Below are 17,014 nucleotides of genomic sequence, written 5' to 3'. Positions count from 1 at the left end.
TTCTGTTCTCCAAGGGAATCTTCCTGACCCAGGGTTCAAACCCAGGTCTCCTGCATTGCAGGCAGATTCTTTACCTTCTGAGCCACCAGGGAAGCCCTGGTGACAAGCGTTTTATTAATACATAATGTCTTTGTTTGTAGACTTTTGGTTTAAAGTCTATTTTGGCTGATATTAGTCTAGCCATCTCTGTTCTCTTGGTTACAATTTGCGTGGATTTCCCCCCCATCTTTTCACTTTCAATGTATTTGTGTCTATGGATATAGAATGAGTCTCTTCTAGACCACATGTAGTTGGATCATGTGTTTTTATCCATTCTTTCAATACCGGTCTTTTCATTGGAGAGTCTATTGATTGACAATTTAAGTAATTACTGATAAAAAAAAAAAAAGGACTTTTGTCATTTTGATATTTGTTTTCTGTATGCTTTATAGCTTTGTCCCTCATTTCCCTGCATTACTGTCTTCGTGTTTAGCTGATTTTTTTTTTTTTTTTGAAGTAAAGTGCTTAAATTCCTTCCTCATTTTCTCTGAAGTTAAAGAGGGAACTTGTGACTTGGCTAGAGGAAGAGAGCGCTGCTTACCTCCAGCTAAAAGTTTCCACACAGAAATGGGTGCCTATTGCTTCCTGATCTTTGGCTTTGTTCCAAAAAGAAGTAAAAGAATTTCCATGGGAAATGTTCCAATTTTTAGATGTTGGCATCTAATGTTGATAACGTGCAGGTCAAACATATTGTGGACCTGATTCAGTAAGAGGGCTACCATTTTGTAACTTCTGGCACAGGGTACTGGTGAGTCAAAATAAGGCTTCCTTCCTCTGAGATTAGAAAAGATGCCTAAAGGGAATTTAAAGAGGCCTTCATTGATGTGTGTGTCCTTAATAAAGGGACATTGCCTCTTTTCCTCCTCCAACTCTGGGCCAAGATTCTGAGGGCATGGGAAATGAAGTACCAGATGGTTGCGGGGGAAAGGGGGTACAGAATTCAAAAGCAGATTCCTGTGTTCCTCGGCTAAATAGAGCTCAGCACCACGATGAGACTCAAGAATTTGTTTGGCTCAGTGTGATATAGGAGTTTTCAGCTGTGTTTTGACAGACTGGACTGAGATTGCCCCAATTGCTCCATTGAGAGGCTAGTAGTGTGATTGAGTTTATCTTGTTTAGACAGCACAGAGAGCGACAGAATCAATTTCTAGGAACGAAAGAGGGTCACAAAAGGTCAGACTCAGCTGAATTGAAAGAGTCTTTCAGATGGGGATGAAAGGTTACACATCAAGTCTTATGGACGTTCAAAACAGAATGTGTCTTCAGTTATAAAACCAGATACATTTCTTTGACCATTTGAGTTTATGGATCATGAACTGTACCCCCTACACTACCTTTTCTGATATAAATTCTATCACATTCTGTTTGATATGTAGTATTGTCATCATCGTTATTTTGTAAGTCATTTTTCATTACAACTTCAATTTTCTTTTGACACCAACAGTTACCACTCCTCATCCCAGGTTTTATTTAAAATCTAAAATTGCCTTTTCTATTTTGTAGAACTTCAGTTTTTCAGATCTGATTTTTAAAAAATGGACCGTAGCATATGAAATTGAACATATTCATATCTGTGAAAATGTATTTTTTAGAAATTCCTAAACATAATATTCATACCTGCAAAAATGTGTGTTTTTGAAATTACCAAAGCCCCAATCTATGTTGAATCTTAATGTTTACACCTGTTTTCTTAGATTTTTAAAAATATGTATGTCTAAAGTAATTAGCTTCTAATTAAAATAAATTTAAATATAAAAAAATATGTATGTCTAAATAATCACCAGTATCTTTATGTTCACAATCTGCTGCTATGGTTTTCTTTGTTTGGTTGTTTCCTCACTGTTCTCTTTCAAAGCTACTTATACACATTATACATATTTTTCTGGGTTATTGTCATTAAACTATACACTTATGTAAGACCAGATAGAGATGTATTTCAATGTCATTTAAAAGCTAATGAGTTCAAATAAATCAAAGCAATCAATACATAACTAAAGTTAAAGCTACTTGGCAAGATCATAGACATTTCTAGGATCAGCTTTATTTGTGCAACAAGTCTCTGAGGAAATGTCACCTCCTCAGGGTGCCTTGTGTATCTAAGACAGAAATATATGTCCCCCCACACACATTCTCTATCCTTTTACCTGGTGTTTGTTTTTTTTTCCTCTATGGCAATTTATCTTCATCTGACACACTATTTTACTTGTTAATAGATTCTAGGCCTGTGTTTGCAAACTTGGTCTGATTTATTCACTGATATGTATCCAATTCCTCAAACAGTGGCTGGCACACAGTGGCTCTTAAATGTTAAATCAAAATGCATTCAAAGAATCTAGAAGTTGCCTAACGCTCAGGATGTTCAATGATCCGAGTCATCAGTGACGCAGAAACATTAATTATAAGACATCTACAAGTGAGTAACTTTTTTGAGATTTTTATTTTTTAACCAGCCCTTTCCTCTTTTAACATGGTAGTTAAAATTCACTGACCCGGAAGTAGCCTCAGTCTATCAATCTTTGGTCAAAGAAGAGGTTTCAGAGACAATAATACAATTATGAGTCAGCAAAAAGAGGTGGGGAACAAAGGGAAAAATTAAGTGTTAGCCTCAATTGGGCATTCCCGGGTTAGATGTCCGGATTCGCCACAGCGGTAGCAGTTGACCTCATTCATCTTTCTACAATTGATGGCCACGTGGCCAATCTCGCCACAACGGTAGCACTTGACTTGGGTGCAGTATTTTTGAATGTGGCCACTTTTGCCGCAAGAGTAGCACTTCCGCTCTTCCTGACGGTCACAATCACGAGCCAGATGGCCTGGTCTGCCACAGGTGTAACAGCAACGCTCTCCCTCTCGCTTAGGCTCGGCACAGTCTTTGGCAATGTGGCCACTTTTCCCACAGTTGTAGCAGATGTCATCGAGAAGGTCACAGTCCTTAGCATAATGACCAAATTTACCGCAGCGGTAACAGATGACGGGTAGGGTGGTTGAACTACACTGAGCTCCATGGCCACGGCCTCTAGCTCCACGCCCCCGAGCTCCTCCTCCTTTAGAGCATGCCGGGGCCCAGTGGCCAACGCGTCCACACTTGAAGCACTCCTTACTGCTCATGGCTGTGGTGGGATCTGCAAGTGAGTGGGTCCACTGCTGCCCCGGAGGCCCCGGCACAACCTCTCCTTACGGCGGCTTAGACAGAACTGGCAGTTTTTCTCTAGGGGCCTCAGCGACGTCACACAAGGCTTGCGCACAGTCCCATTCTTATGTCACAGGCTTTCCAGCAGCCCCTCCCACCTGACTTTCCTCCTGTAGTTGAAGCCCAAAGCACAGCTGGGTGGTGTTTTCCGTTTTTGTTTAGTTTTCAATTAAATAAACGTTTCTTGGGTCTTGAAGTTTGAGTTTGAATCCCTTCTTGTTCAGAAAATGTACCCTGTAGGATTTCATATAATCAAGTCTTAGGTCTGCTTTGTGGTCTAGTAGATGACCAGTTTTTATACATGTGCTATAGACATAGGAAAAACATGTGTGAGATGTATCTAATCCAGAAACAAATTATGACAAATTAGAGTAATTCATTTGCGGGGGTTAAAAATGAAATACAAATGTCTATAAAGATATGATATACATAAAATGGAAAAAAAATCTGTAAAATGCCACAGGAAGATTTACTCACAATTTAGCCTATTGCAAGAATCTTAGTTTTCAAGATCATCATAACCATTTAAGGTACAAAACATATATGATTGAATCACTCAGTATGAAGAACATGATATTCCTTGGAAAATAAATTACAAAACCTTAATTTAAATACTGGACAGTATTCCTCTCTGTTTCCTAAGTTGTTTATATAATATATAAAACTCATAAGGATTTATGGACATGTCCATTTATATAGATACAGAAACAAGTATAGAAAGCTAGACACTGAAATATAACCTCTAGCTATTTTGGAGCTATATGATTCAATAAGACTTTTTCCTCTTTATTTTCCTTCTCTAAATTTTACAATTTTTGAAATAAGGTTTAAGTTGTGTAATTTTAAAAATCCACAATAAATATTTTTCTTTAAGTTACTAGTTAGCTATACGTTTTGTATGTGAATTTTTTTCAGGAAGCCAGTACAAATGTATAGACATAAGAATAGTGAATGTAGCAATTGCCCTTTAATTTCAATATGACTTGATCGGAATGTACAACTGGTTTCATAAATGCAACCACAAAGAAAAATGTTTTCAAAAATTAATAAAAGTTATAGATAAAGAGCATGTGCACATGCCAAATATAGAGTAATGTAATGAACTTTATTCTTAAATAATTAAATGGTGCTTCATAAATTGTTTAAAATGGCAAAAATTCTGTTTTAAAATTTGATATATGTTCATTAAATAAACCATATTATCATGTTTAAATTCCTTTATAGGTTTATATTTTTATTAAAGTAATGCATGCCCATAGTTTAAAGTATAGATTTTCAAACAGGTTTAATTGAGACAGGAAAGAATGAAGGGAGAAATTTATTTTACATCACAATAGAGGGTATGTATGTGAGTGTGTGCTATAACTCAAGTAAGTTTAAAAAAAAAATAATTACTCTTAATGTCTACAATGCACTTTAAAATTATGTTGGCCATAATAGCCATATGTAGGATTATGACTATACAAGCCCATGTAGGGCTTCCCTGGTGGCTCAGTGGTAAAGAATCTGCCAGCTAATTGAGGATATGCAGGTTTAGTTCCTGGGTAGGGAAGATCCCCTGGAGAAGGAAACGGCACCCCACTCCAGTATTCTTGCCTGGGAAATTCCATGGACAAAGGAGCCTGGCGGGCTATAGCCCATGGGGTCACAAAAGTCAGACATGACTTAATGACTGAACAACAACAACATATATATATGTTGCTGTGCCACACAGCTTGTGAAACCTTAGTTTCCTAACCAAGGATTGAACTTGGGCCCTCCACAGTGAGAGCATGCAGTTCTGACCACTGGACTACCAATTCCCTGCAATGCATTTTTTTTTTCTTTCTGGCTGCACTGTGCAGCATGTGGGATTTTAGTTCCCTGATCAGAGATCTAACATGAGTCCTTTACACTGGAAGCATGAAGTCTTAACCACTGTACTGCCAGGGAAGTCCTCTTGCAGTGTACTTTGATGTTTTCTGTCATGTTGTAAAAAATGCTGGTGGTGACCCATTAATCTTTCAATTCATTAAATGATTTTAACTCATAGTTTGGTTCATAACTATAAATAATGCTTATATTATGGCTTCTTGATATTTCCATTTTAGACATTATCTATGATTTTCCATTTCAGAGAATAAACATTTAGCCCTCTTTTACCTACATCATCTTTTGGTACACTTAATGCTCTAGCACTCCACTTGCCTTCCCCCACTTTCACCTTTCTCCTAATATTGATTTGGTCAATATCCAACATTTACATAATGATAACCATGTAAATGCAACTAGTGGCTCAGCCATATTGAATTTTGTCAAATGCTTTTTCTACATCTCTTGAGTTTGCCTTGATTTCTTACATTTGCTAGAACCACCATTAAATTGCCAAACGTAAGTTGTGAAAGTGCACATCTTATCTTGTTCCTTATCTTAAAGGGAAAGCTTTGGTCTCAACATTCTTAACAATTAGAAAGGATGATGTACACATTTTACAGGTCTCAGAATTTATGGAATTGGGGCGGGGGGGAGGCTTAAATTTTGGTATTTCCAAACTGGCTTTCTTAGAAAGCAAGAAGAACCAGCCACCAAAGTAAAACATCATAATGGGAAACAAAACATTATTTTGTATTCTCTGCTTCTCAAATTCAAGGAGGAGTCTATTTCAGAGTCTATTCAATACACTTCTCTCAAAATTACTACGTGAACTTCTCACAGAAGACAAGCCTTTAACATTGAAGGACACTGAACAGTATTTTTAATGGCCAGACAATACCAGGGTTATGAAGAGAAAGAAAAAGGTGTTGCATACTCCTTCTTACCCCCAAACTAATTGAACACCCTTTCCCTTTATGCTCTGTGCATAAGGTCTTTTGGTTCCCTGCCTCTGAGTCTCCTTCGTTGGTTCTTCATCAACCAGGCATTGTTTGCCCAACACTAGCTAGTTGAGAGCTCTTTTGGAGCAGTTTGAGAGCTGCTTTGGAGAAGATTGTGAGGGTATAATACCTTTTAAACAGTATTTTTTGCCTTTTTTTTTTTTTTTTTTTACAGTTTGCAATATCAGACACGCAAGGGGATGAGTAAGAGGACCAATAGGGCTGCAGATCAGGCAAGGCCAAGAATACAAGAATAGGCCACTAAGGATAACCGAACAAAGGCAGCCAAGGGGGAGAATGGCATTGAAATGGTGGGCTAAGAACAGGAGAAGGATACATGAGGAAAGGGGCTGAGGGAAAGGTGGCGGAGGCCTGTGTGACTAAGGGGAGAAAATGTTGAAGAAGCAGGATGAGCTACGGACCTGCGTAAGGGTGAAAGAGTGAAGACCGCCGAAAAGTTTGCCTTGGAGAGAGCTAGGCTTGAGTGGGGGCGGGGGTCGGGAGAAGAGGGCGTGCTCGGCGCATGCGCCTGAAGCACATTGCAGCTATCCTGGAGGCGGTCCTCTCTGGATATCAGCGTTGCGGCTGGAGGCAGGGCTGGTCCTCAGCCTGCTGTCCACTGCCACCTTGGCCTGCTCTTGCGCCGCGAACTCTGTGCCGTCGTTCCCTTTCACCATATTTTGGGACGGCCGGCGCTAAGAATTTATGCTATGACCTTCGATTCAGCCAGGAGGTAAAGGAACGACATAGGGGAAGAACATGGAGGGTGGAGGAGGGAACTCGGGCCAGGGGGATCCTTAATTTGTGTGTTCTCCCCGTTCACGAGAGGAAAAAATGGGGGACAGTACGGGCCTCAGACCTACAAAAGGATGTTGACCATTTAGTTCCCATTGTAAAAGTAATACAGGCTTCTTTCCTTTAATCAAGGTTGTGCACCTGAGCGTCGGCATTTTCCATAATGTTCCCTGCATTAAAATTTCTTGGATTTCCTCATATGCAGTAGAAGATGTATTTAAAGGTCGGGGCTGTAGTACTAGGCGATTATGAGAGCTTTCTTTGCCTTTGTTCAGGGTGGTAGGTCTTATTACGGAAAACCGAGGGTACTCTAAGCCCCTCCCTGGGAGTCAGGGCGGATTCTATCTAGATCTGGCATCTGCTCTGAACACCTGCAAGCTTTGACGTCTTTCCCGCATTCCACTTACCTAGTTTATCACACCTACCCCTATCAAGTAAGGCTGGTAATGACTCTTCTTTATTGAGCACTGGGGGCACAATTGTAGGGAGAAGCACATCTAGATATCATCAGGCACTTATATATAAAAAACGGAGGTCGGGGGACAGACGCAGTGCGCAAATATACTTGAGAGTGTGAGGATGCACGACGCGGTAGCACGCAGATATATAGTCGTGTTTTGGTAACCGTGGGGGATTAGTTCCAGAACCCCCGCAAAGACTAAATTCCGCGGATGCTCAAGTCTCCTATATAGAATGGCTTAGTACAGTTAGTCCATCGTATCCGCGGAGAGTCCACTGTATTTGTGGTCTGATGTGCGGGGTGGGGGTGGGGGGCGGGGACGCTCCACTAGGGACAGCCGGAGATACGCATGCGCAAGGCTTGGGGCGCGGAGTGGGTATCGAATGCGTATTTAAGAAAGGAAAGTTGTTGGTAGTTGGTACCCGCGGGAGTGAAGCTGCGCATGCGCATTTGAGACGACATTGTGAAGGTTGGATTTAACGCGAGGGGGAGAGGGGCGCATGCGTATTTCAAGCGAAATGACGCGAGGAGGCGCGCAGCGTACGCGTAATTAAGATTGCAAAATGGCGAGGGGGGAGGTAAGTTGTCTTTTTGCTTGGCCATCTTGGTCTAGGAGGGCCTGCCGAGGAGCAGATCGACCTTTCTGGTTGGGTGAGGGGATCAGCCTGAGTCGGAGCTGTCCTAGGCTGTGGCTAGATCCACTAGATACTGACTCAGAATCTTAGCCCCTCTCTGGCCTATGAATAATGCGGGTTCAAAAATGCGGAGGCGATGATGATTTTACAAAAGGTTGCAGCAGCTGGCTGTGTGTAAGAAATGCGTAAAACGCGAGCACTTCGTGACAAGGCCACGTTCGGGCAGTACGCCTCTGGAGGGCTCTCTGTTGGACACGGAGATAGTGGGCCGGTGTCCTTGGCTCCGGACACCTTCTCTCATTCCATCAGAGTAGCAGAACTCAGTGGTTGCAATACTGTGAGAATCTACAGTTGGTCAGAAGCCCTTGATTTTCTCCCCTTGAGGTTGTAGGGGTGAGGATTTGGCTGTTTCCAAGTCCTTGTTCCACTTTGCTTTAAACCTGGGATCTAGGCGAATGGTGACGGTAGTATGTAGGTGACCTGGGTTTCACACCTTGTCTTCTAAATTATTATTTTTTTTTTTTTCTGTAGAACTTTGAGCACAGTTTCATCTAGGGGGACGGTTTTGTTTTATTTTGTTTTATTTTTAGGCAGCAGCACTGTCATGGCTCTTAGAGGGCTGTCAGTAAAGATCTATTGTTAATCATCGCTAAAACTAGTAATTTAGCAGTTAAATATGTAGAAGAAAAGGCACAGGATTCAAAATTGAAACAGGCCTTTTCACTAATCCTAGCTGTGATCTAATACTGGTCTTTATCCTTCTCGGGCCTGTTTGCCTAACTATAATAATAATTAAACTTAAACGTATTTGGAGCTTAAACTATGTGTCAGATACTGGGTCTATATGCTTTTACACATGCCTTAACTAATTTAGTACTCTCCACAGTCTTATGAAATAGCAGTACCATTATTCATCTTTTACAAATGAGAAATCTGAGGGATACAGATAAAGTAAATCCAAGGCTTTATATCCTTTTGAGTGACTGAGATTGGATTTTTATTCAGGTAGTATGGCTTCAGAATTCTGTGTTCTTAAACATTATATTTATCCACCAAAATGATGCGGCAAATTTAAAGGACCCTCCACTTATGATTTCAAATTTTATTCATAACTTAACCTATGCTATTTAAGAAAGGAGACCTATTTGCTAATTTTTACTCAGTGCATTGTATAAGGTTACATATGTGGAAGACAAAAAGTAAAGTATTGATCTGGAGCCTAGTGGGGTGGTCATCCTTACCTACCCTTGTCTTCTATGCTTTTTGTTCTGCAGAGGGTTTAAAATGGCCGACTGCGGCAGGCTGGACACACCCTTCTTGTTTTGCCAGATTTGAGGTCTGGTCTCATGCTTTGAGACAACCAGTCATTTGCTGCAGTAGAGATTTTTTCCTTACCCATTGTTAATATTTTGGTGTTTGATAGCAATGTTAATTGTAAAGGAAAGAAAATTGTAATTTTCTTTCTTATAATAAAAGACAGAAAATACATGGATTTCATTTATTATTTGGTTGGGATAGATACATTTGAAGTGAAATTACTATGTCAAAGGATATGAACATTTTTAACACTTAATATGTATTGCCAAGTTTCTTTCTGAAAAGATTGTACCAATTTACACAAGCATTGAGTAGTCAAAAACGTTATTTCAATGGATTAAAAACCAGTATTACTTTAATTTTGCATTTCTTTGGTTTTAAGTTTGGATTCTTTTTTCCTCCATATGTTTCTTAGTAGCTTGATTTTTCTTTCATATGATGGTAGTTCATGTCTTAAATGATTTATCAGTTGGAGTTTTAGTTTTATTTTTATTATCTATTTGAATGTGTTCTATAAATAAAGGCTATTACTCAAATTTCTGTAATTTATAAATATGTACTCCAGGTTATTGTTTGCCTCTTAATTTTTGTATTTAAATTTTTGGTTAGTAGAAATTTGAAATCATGTGGTCAAATCAGTCAACTGTTTTGTGGTTTTTCTTCCATTAAGTTTGAATAGTTCCGTCAGTCTAGAAATGTGGTCAATATTCATTGTAGCTTCGTCTGAGGGGAAAATATGAGGGAAAAAGATCCATAATTTCACCTCACAGAGATAACCAGTGTTAATAAATGTATTTGCTTCTTTTCATTCTTTCTGGATTTTTCTACAGGGATCATATATTTATATTATTTTATGTCATGTTTTGAGTTTATAATGTGCATTTTTCCATGTTAAATATTTTTGTAATTGTCATTGAATGGTTTCATGATATTTTATTGTGTGGAAGTACTTAAGATTTTCAGTATTTTAAGTTAATGATTAATGTCTTTTCATTTAGTTTTTATTGTTTCTCTTTTGAGTTATTCTTTATATTATAGAGTTAAGAATTACAATTACTCATCAAAAACTTTGAACATTTTAAAGACCTGCCATAATAGCATTCCAAAACATTATGTCAATTTTTGTACCCATTTAGTTACATTAAGAAATGGCAACCCACTCCCATGATTCTTGCCTGGAGAATCCTATGGATAGAGCAGCCTGGCAGGCTACAGTCCATAGGGTCTCAAAGAGTCAGACATGACTGAAATGACTTAGCAGCAGCTACATAATTTTTTTTTTGTAATTTTACATGTATAAGAATGGTATCTTTGATTTATGGTACATTTCTCTGTATTATTGATGAAGCTGGATTCTCAAATGCTAATTATTAGCTATTATTTCCTTTTGTGAACTATTCAACTTGGGTCTGAATGCTGTATATTTGTAAGAGCTCTATATTATGTGCTCTATATAAAGAATCTATTACCCCTTGTCATTTGTTGACATACACACCTGGTATATGTTTGTTGCTATTGAGTATGAAAAAATAAGACAACTACTGCATGGAATACATGTGAAATTCTTGGTAGCCATTTTGAGAAACATTTATCTGTTTTTTAAATAGATAGCTATTTCTTTTTATCTGAAAAGAAAGCACTGATTGCTGCACAGCAGTGATGCTCCCTGGTTATGGGTGTGGGGAGAAGACATGGCAACGTTTTGCCTCTAATAAGACATGGCAACCAACATAGATAAGACACAAAATGGTAGCCTAGCCACCCTTCCCGCATCCACTGGGGGATTGATGTTATTATGAGTGATCTGGGGGAAGATATGTACAAGGTGTAATGTTCACATTTGTAGATGACATGGAACTCTTTGGAGATGTAATGTGGTAAAAGGAACAAACTGCAACACCTGAGAAGACATTGTGCATGTGGGCTGACAATCGGCAGAATGAAACAGGGAAGAAAAGAGCAATGTAATGACTTTAGGGGAAAATGGTATGTTAAGTGTAGAAAATAGTGGCCTCAGAGACACTGGGTCCCAAGACAGGGATCTCAGTGTAAATGGAAACAATTTATTGATGTCATCAGTTCAGTTTGCTGGTGCAGAGACAAAAGAGCCATTAAAAACCTAGGCTTTAAGAACTGTGTGACACACAAAAATTCCATCCTATCTTTGTATAAAATCATGTGAACCAAATGACTAGTTAACCCTAGTAATCTCTCCTCAAGGAGTCTCTTACTACCTCTCACTGAATTTTGAGAAGGTGTTGGGAAGAGTGTGTTACCTGTTTTTTATTTTTCTTATTTCTAATACGGAAGTGATTTAGATTATATATTCTCAAAGATCTTGGAGAGTGGTAAGGTATTTTATTTTGGTTTCCTGAAACTGTGTCTGTTATTTATGGTTCAGAATCTGTTTAATTATATTTACTAAGTAGAACGTTCTAAATTATTATTCCCACTCCATGAGCTATATACTATCTCCTTTATATTTAGTCACATTCTAATTTTTATTTTTTCAGTTAAGGGGGATTATTGGATATAGAGGTGTCAAGTGAGCCATTACTGCTTTTTGTTACCTAGTTTTATGGAATTAATCTAGTTGTAAATTCCCATTTTTCAGCATTTTTTCAGCTAGTTGAAGAATAGGCTTATGTGTATGGTGGGAAGGTTGGAGTATAATAAGCAAAATGAAACAAAGTAACAGCAACAAAGCTTGTTTTGTAGAGGTGATTGAGAAGGTCCTTTACTGGAGGTCTGTACCTACCTTAAGAGTGGGAGTCCCATTTTATGTCATGCCAGTACTTAGTTCCCAAATTCATTTATGATCAGGAGTTAGGGAGAACCTGCATATTTGAAATAGCCCAAAAGCACTTAACCTTTGATTTCTTCAGTTTGTTCTTCCCCTCTCTTGATGTTACAGCCCGCAGCAGCCTGGAGCAGCGCCCCCTGGAAATGAATTTTACATCGGCCATTATAATACAACCTGATAAGTGTTACAGCACTTATCAGGTTGTATTGTAATTGTCTGTGTATATGCCTGTCTCCCTTCCTTTGTTATCAGTTAGACTGTGAGCTCCTTGAGGGCAGGGACAGTGTCTTCATCTCCAGAGCCCAGCCTGGCACATTCGTAGGCCTCAGTAAATGTTTATTGGATGAATAAATGAATGGCTCATCAACAAACATTTATTGTGTGCCTGCTAACGTGATCTCCACAGGCTCTGAACTGTCAACTGTTTCTTCAAAATGTGTGTAGTCAGAAACTTGCTGTTTCTTCCTAGTTATGGATATATCTTCTCAAGAATTTCTCATGAGATAATGCTGTTTTTGTGTTTGGATTTCAGTCCTTGGTATTTACAGATGTTGCTACTATTGCTGCTGCTGACAGTCTCTTCCTTGGTGGAACCTGGGTGAAAGCTATCAGATCAGGAGCCTCATCCTTACTGTCTGGTGTTTGCTAAATGGTTCCTATATGTAGACTCATCCTCTTTTCACTCCTCCTCAGGTCCTCCAAATGGTATTCCTATGTAGGCTTCACATTCTAGATCAGAGGTGGACAAATACAGTTCATGGTCTGCATAGTTGTGCAAATAAAGTTCTGTTGGAACACAGCTATGCTTATTTGTTGATGTTTTGTCTGTGGCCTCTTTGACCTACAAGAGCAGAGTGAGGCGCCACATCAGAGACATGGTGACCCTCAAAGCTTAGCTCTGGAAAAAGATTGCCTATCCTATCTTGGATCATTACTCAACAGTCGTGGCTTCATTCCCCTCCCCATTCACTAGAGATACTTTTAACATCTCAGAAACTCATTTATTTACCTCATTGATCATTATGATGAGTCTTCTTCCTGTTTTACAGATGGTCCAATCAGGACACACTTCAAACTAGGAGATTGATTATAAGGCTTTCCCCAGAGTCCTGCAGTCTGTCAGTTGTACCATGTCCTTCAACATCGAGTTTTGAGCTTCAACCCTGGAAATTAAAATTCCTTTTGTTATATCTTAACTTCAAGCATATGGGCATATCATGCTTTGGTTCCTTATCCCTTGCCCCCCTCCTTCCTACACAGCTCTTTGCAGTGAGAATATGGAAAATAAGGAATTCATATGAGATAAAGCAGAAAAGTAGGCTGAGGCAAATGTTTAGAGGGTCTGAATGTTAATTTTTAACTGAGAAATGGGATTTCTGAAATAGTCACTTATTCAGACATAACAGGTGGTGAACCTGCACTTCCAGGAGCTTAGGGTCCTCCTTTCTCAACCTTCCCTAACCTACCACATGTTGTGTTGGTAACCTGCCTGAGTATATTGTCATTCATTTCACTTCATTAAAAAGTTGGAGAGCTCCAAGTCTGATGCAAGAAATCTAGATCTAAAAAAGCAAAATTAAGAGAATGAGTGTCTCATTCTAGCAGTAAAATGGAGGGAAAGACCTTACAGCATTATTTTCAAGCTGCTTGCTGAACTTTTTGCAGCATTTTATGAAAATTTTCATACAGAAAGATTGGAAGAATTGACAGTGAAAACTTGTATACTCACCACCTAGATAGTGCAATTAACATTTTGCTGTATTTGCTTTATTGCCTATCCCTCCATCTTTGTTGGGTGGGCTTTTAAAAGTATTTGTGTTGGCATCTATTTTGATTTCATCTGTATCTGACCCATCATGGTGCTGAAAAGTAATTTCTTTTGATTCTTATCTGTTATTTTCCAAGTTGGCATGGTTATTATGTATAAACATATTTGCCTGGGAATAAGGCTCTCAAGAAGAGAAGATATTTTGTTTCCTAAAGAAAATGACTGCAGCTCATCATTGTTTACTGGAAATAGGAGAAGGAAAAATGGAAGTTCAGATCCAGCATCAGTAAATGCTTCCAGTAATATACTGCCCTACACTTAATTCACTTCACTGGCTGGCGGGGAGAGGGAGCAGGTTGTTCCCTGGGCAGCTTCCACTTGGTTCTTTCCTTTAAGAACTGAGGAAGGAGAAACAACAAAGTGATAGCAAGTGCCACTGATGTGATAGCATTAGCCCAACTCCTTGGAATTTTAGTAAATGGATTTTTAAAATTGGGGCTGCTGTTTAATAATATTCTCTTGGACCTTCTCTATTGGCAATAGCTGCAGACTCAAAGGAGGCTCCATGAACTGAAACCTTTTTTATCATGAATATGATAATAGTAAATGTTACCTGTTTGTGTCTGTTTCCTTTCATTTAAGTTCAAAGGCAGAGGCTATATCTTGCTTATCTTTGTAATTCTCTTAAGTAAAAAATATCTGTATTCATAAAAAAAAATGCAGTACTACCCTTAACATGTATCACATGGGCAAAGGTTTTAAAATGTTACACTAGCGTTGGTGGGATGGAGAAGGCGATGGCACCGCACTCCAGTACTCTTGCCTGGAAAATCTCATGGGTGGAGGAGCCTGGTAGGCTCTAGTCCATGGGGTCGCTAATAGTCGGACACGACTGAGCGACTTCACTTTCACTTTTCACTTTCATGCATTGGAGAAGGAAATGGCAACCCACTCCAGTGTTCTTGCCTGGAGAATTCCAGGGACGGGGGAGCCTGGTGGGCTGTCGTCTATGGGGTCGCACAGAGTCGGACACGACAAGCGACTTAGCAGCAGCAGCAGCGTTGGTGGGATAGATCCAATTTCCATGTAATCCTTTGTAGGAGCAATTTGGCAGTATATATTAGTGGCCACAATAAGTGTTGCATATCCTTTGACCTAGCAGTTTCATTTCTAGGGCTATACTCTAAATATTCTAAATAAATTTTAAATGTTCTTCAAAAATATTCTAAGGATATTTTAAAAGATTTAGGTATGGGAATGTTCATAGCAATAAAAAATGGAAAAAATTGACCATTCTTTAATAGGAATTTGAATAAATTTTTTGGTGTATTCATGTAATAATACAACACAGGCATTAAAAATAGTCTTGTAGATGAATTTTTGACTTGGAAAGATGTACCCAGTATATTAATTGAAAGAAAGGCCATGGTTTCATCCAGCTTGTTAAATAAAATGCATGCATATGGAATGTAGAAAGATGGTACTGATGAACCTATTCACAGGGCTGCAGTAGAGACACACGTGAACAGACTTGTGAACACTGGGTGAAGGAGTGGGTGGGACAAATGGAGAGAGTAGCACTGAAATACAAACATTACCGTATGTAAAATAGATGGCAAGTGGGATTATGCTGTGTGACACAGGGAGCTCAACCCAGTGCTCTGTGACAATCTAGAGGGATGGGATGGGGAAGGAGATGGGAGGGGGATTCAGGAGGAAAGGGACATATGTATACCTGTGGCTGATTCATGTTGATGTATGGCAGAAACAAACATAATATTCTAAAGCAATTATCCTCCAATAAAAAGAAAAAATTCATGTTTGTATGTGTACATAAAAGTTATAAAGAAGAATATATCCCAAGTGTTAAACTTTCTGGGATTCTATGACTTTTGCTTTCTATTCTTAATGTATTTCTGGAATTTTTTTTCTCACAGTGTGTTTATGACCAGCAAAGTTAAGACAAACATTGAAATGATTTCTATTTAGAAATTTGCTGACCTGAACAGAAGTGGAATAAATGGGTTGGTGAGGAAGCTGGGAACTGGAGCAGTTTAGTTTAGAAAAGAGCTGGGCCAGGTGGAAATAGGGTATGGTGGAAATAAGACCTCTATCTTTAGAGAAAGGCACTAACTAGTAATTATTCTTGGTTCCTTAGTGCAGGCATTTCATGAGTCAGGCTTTACACTTACTGTGTATTTCCCAATTAGGACCTATACACATTCCTTTCCCACCCCTGCCCCTTTGGACTTAATAAGCTAAAAAATCGCTGATGGGAACAGCTGCTTATGGGTGTGCAGCAATGGCTGCTTTACTTTATCCAATAAAGAGAAGGCTCAAACCCATCAAAGCTGCCTCATCGTCATCCCCCAACACTTATACTATCCAGTAGGAATCTTCCTAACTTACGGTGGGAGAGCTTTCTCTTGGGCTTCATTATCACTAGTAAATTATAGGACACTGTATTCTGTTTAACTGTAGGTGAAACAGTTAAAAATAAACCCTGAGAAACTGCTCCTTGGGTCTTCTGGGATTTGAAGGTTGCCTGCACTTCCCTGCAGTAAGAGGAAGTCTAGTTATAGTAGTTGGTGTTGCCAGCATCTAATGGTAATTAATATCCTGGGCTTTGGGTCATCACTGAATTGCTAGATTTCTGGGTTTGCTTTTCATGCAAAGCAGCTAGGGACTGGGAAACTTAAAGGCAGTAGGCTGCTTCCTTACAAAGAATCCTTTGGGGACTTTGGCTTATCCTGTGTGGGTCTCAGGTCTCAGAGCCGCATTCCTCCTCGTGGTTGGGTCTTGGAGGTAGAGGACTAGCCATGGGCCTACCTAGCTCCTCGTGATCCTTTTGGTAATGCACACAATTGATATGGGTAAGGTCAGTCCTGGTGGGAGTTGAGATTGTAAATGACAGGCCTTGGTCCAGAGCCCACGGTTTTGTTACCTTTCCTTATCAGTGTGAACCAAGTGCTATATGATGATTAGATGGAGGTTTAGTTCACTTTTAGTCAGGAATATGGAATAAAATGGCAACCCACTCTAGTGTTCTTGCCTGGAGAATCCCAGGGACAGAGGAGCCTGGTGGGCTGCTGTCTATGGGGTTGCACAGAGTCAGACATGACTGAAGCGACTTAGCAGCAGCAGCAGCATGGAAT

The 17,014-nt window shown here is 39.3% G+C and overlaps 1 long non-coding RNA gene and 1 pseudogene across 26 annotated transcripts in view; one reads left to right on the top strand and one right to left on the bottom strand.

The window, feature by feature from the left end:
• Positions 1 to 2,463: 2,463 nt before the first annotated feature.
• Positions 2,464 to 3,574, bottom strand: LOC113887240 (annotated as a pseudogene). Its single transcript, XR_003509676.1, has one exon. The product of XR_003509676.1 is annotated as a cellular nucleic acid-binding protein pseudogene (transcript).
• A 3,071-nt stretch (positions 3,575 to 6,645) lies between these two features.
• The window catches only part of LOC113886947, an 83,297-nt gene continuing 72,928 nt past the window's right edge, over positions 6,646 to 17,014 (top strand). For 10 of the 25 annotated variants that reach the window (XR_003509602.1, XR_003509592.1, XR_003509607.1 and 7 more), the window contains exon 1: positions 6,649 to 6,814. This is a non-coding gene — a long non-coding RNA (uncharacterized LOC113886947). Of the gene's footprint in view, positions 6,815 to 7,828; positions 7,915 to 17,014 lie in introns of those variants that run through there. The other 15 variants (XR_003509603.1, XR_003509609.1, XR_003509599.1 and 12 more) reach the window with 7 other exon arrangements.

Source organism: Bos indicus x Bos taurus, chromosome X, assembly GCF_003369695.1.
Source record: "Bos indicus x Bos taurus breed Angus x Brahman F1 hybrid chromosome X, Bos_hybrid_MaternalHap_v2.0, whole genome shotgun sequence".
In the NCBI taxonomy this organism is placed as follows: domain Eukaryota; kingdom Metazoa; phylum Chordata; class Mammalia; order Artiodactyla; family Bovidae; genus Bos; species Bos indicus x Bos taurus.
This window is presented reverse-complemented; position numbering and strand designations above follow the sequence as displayed.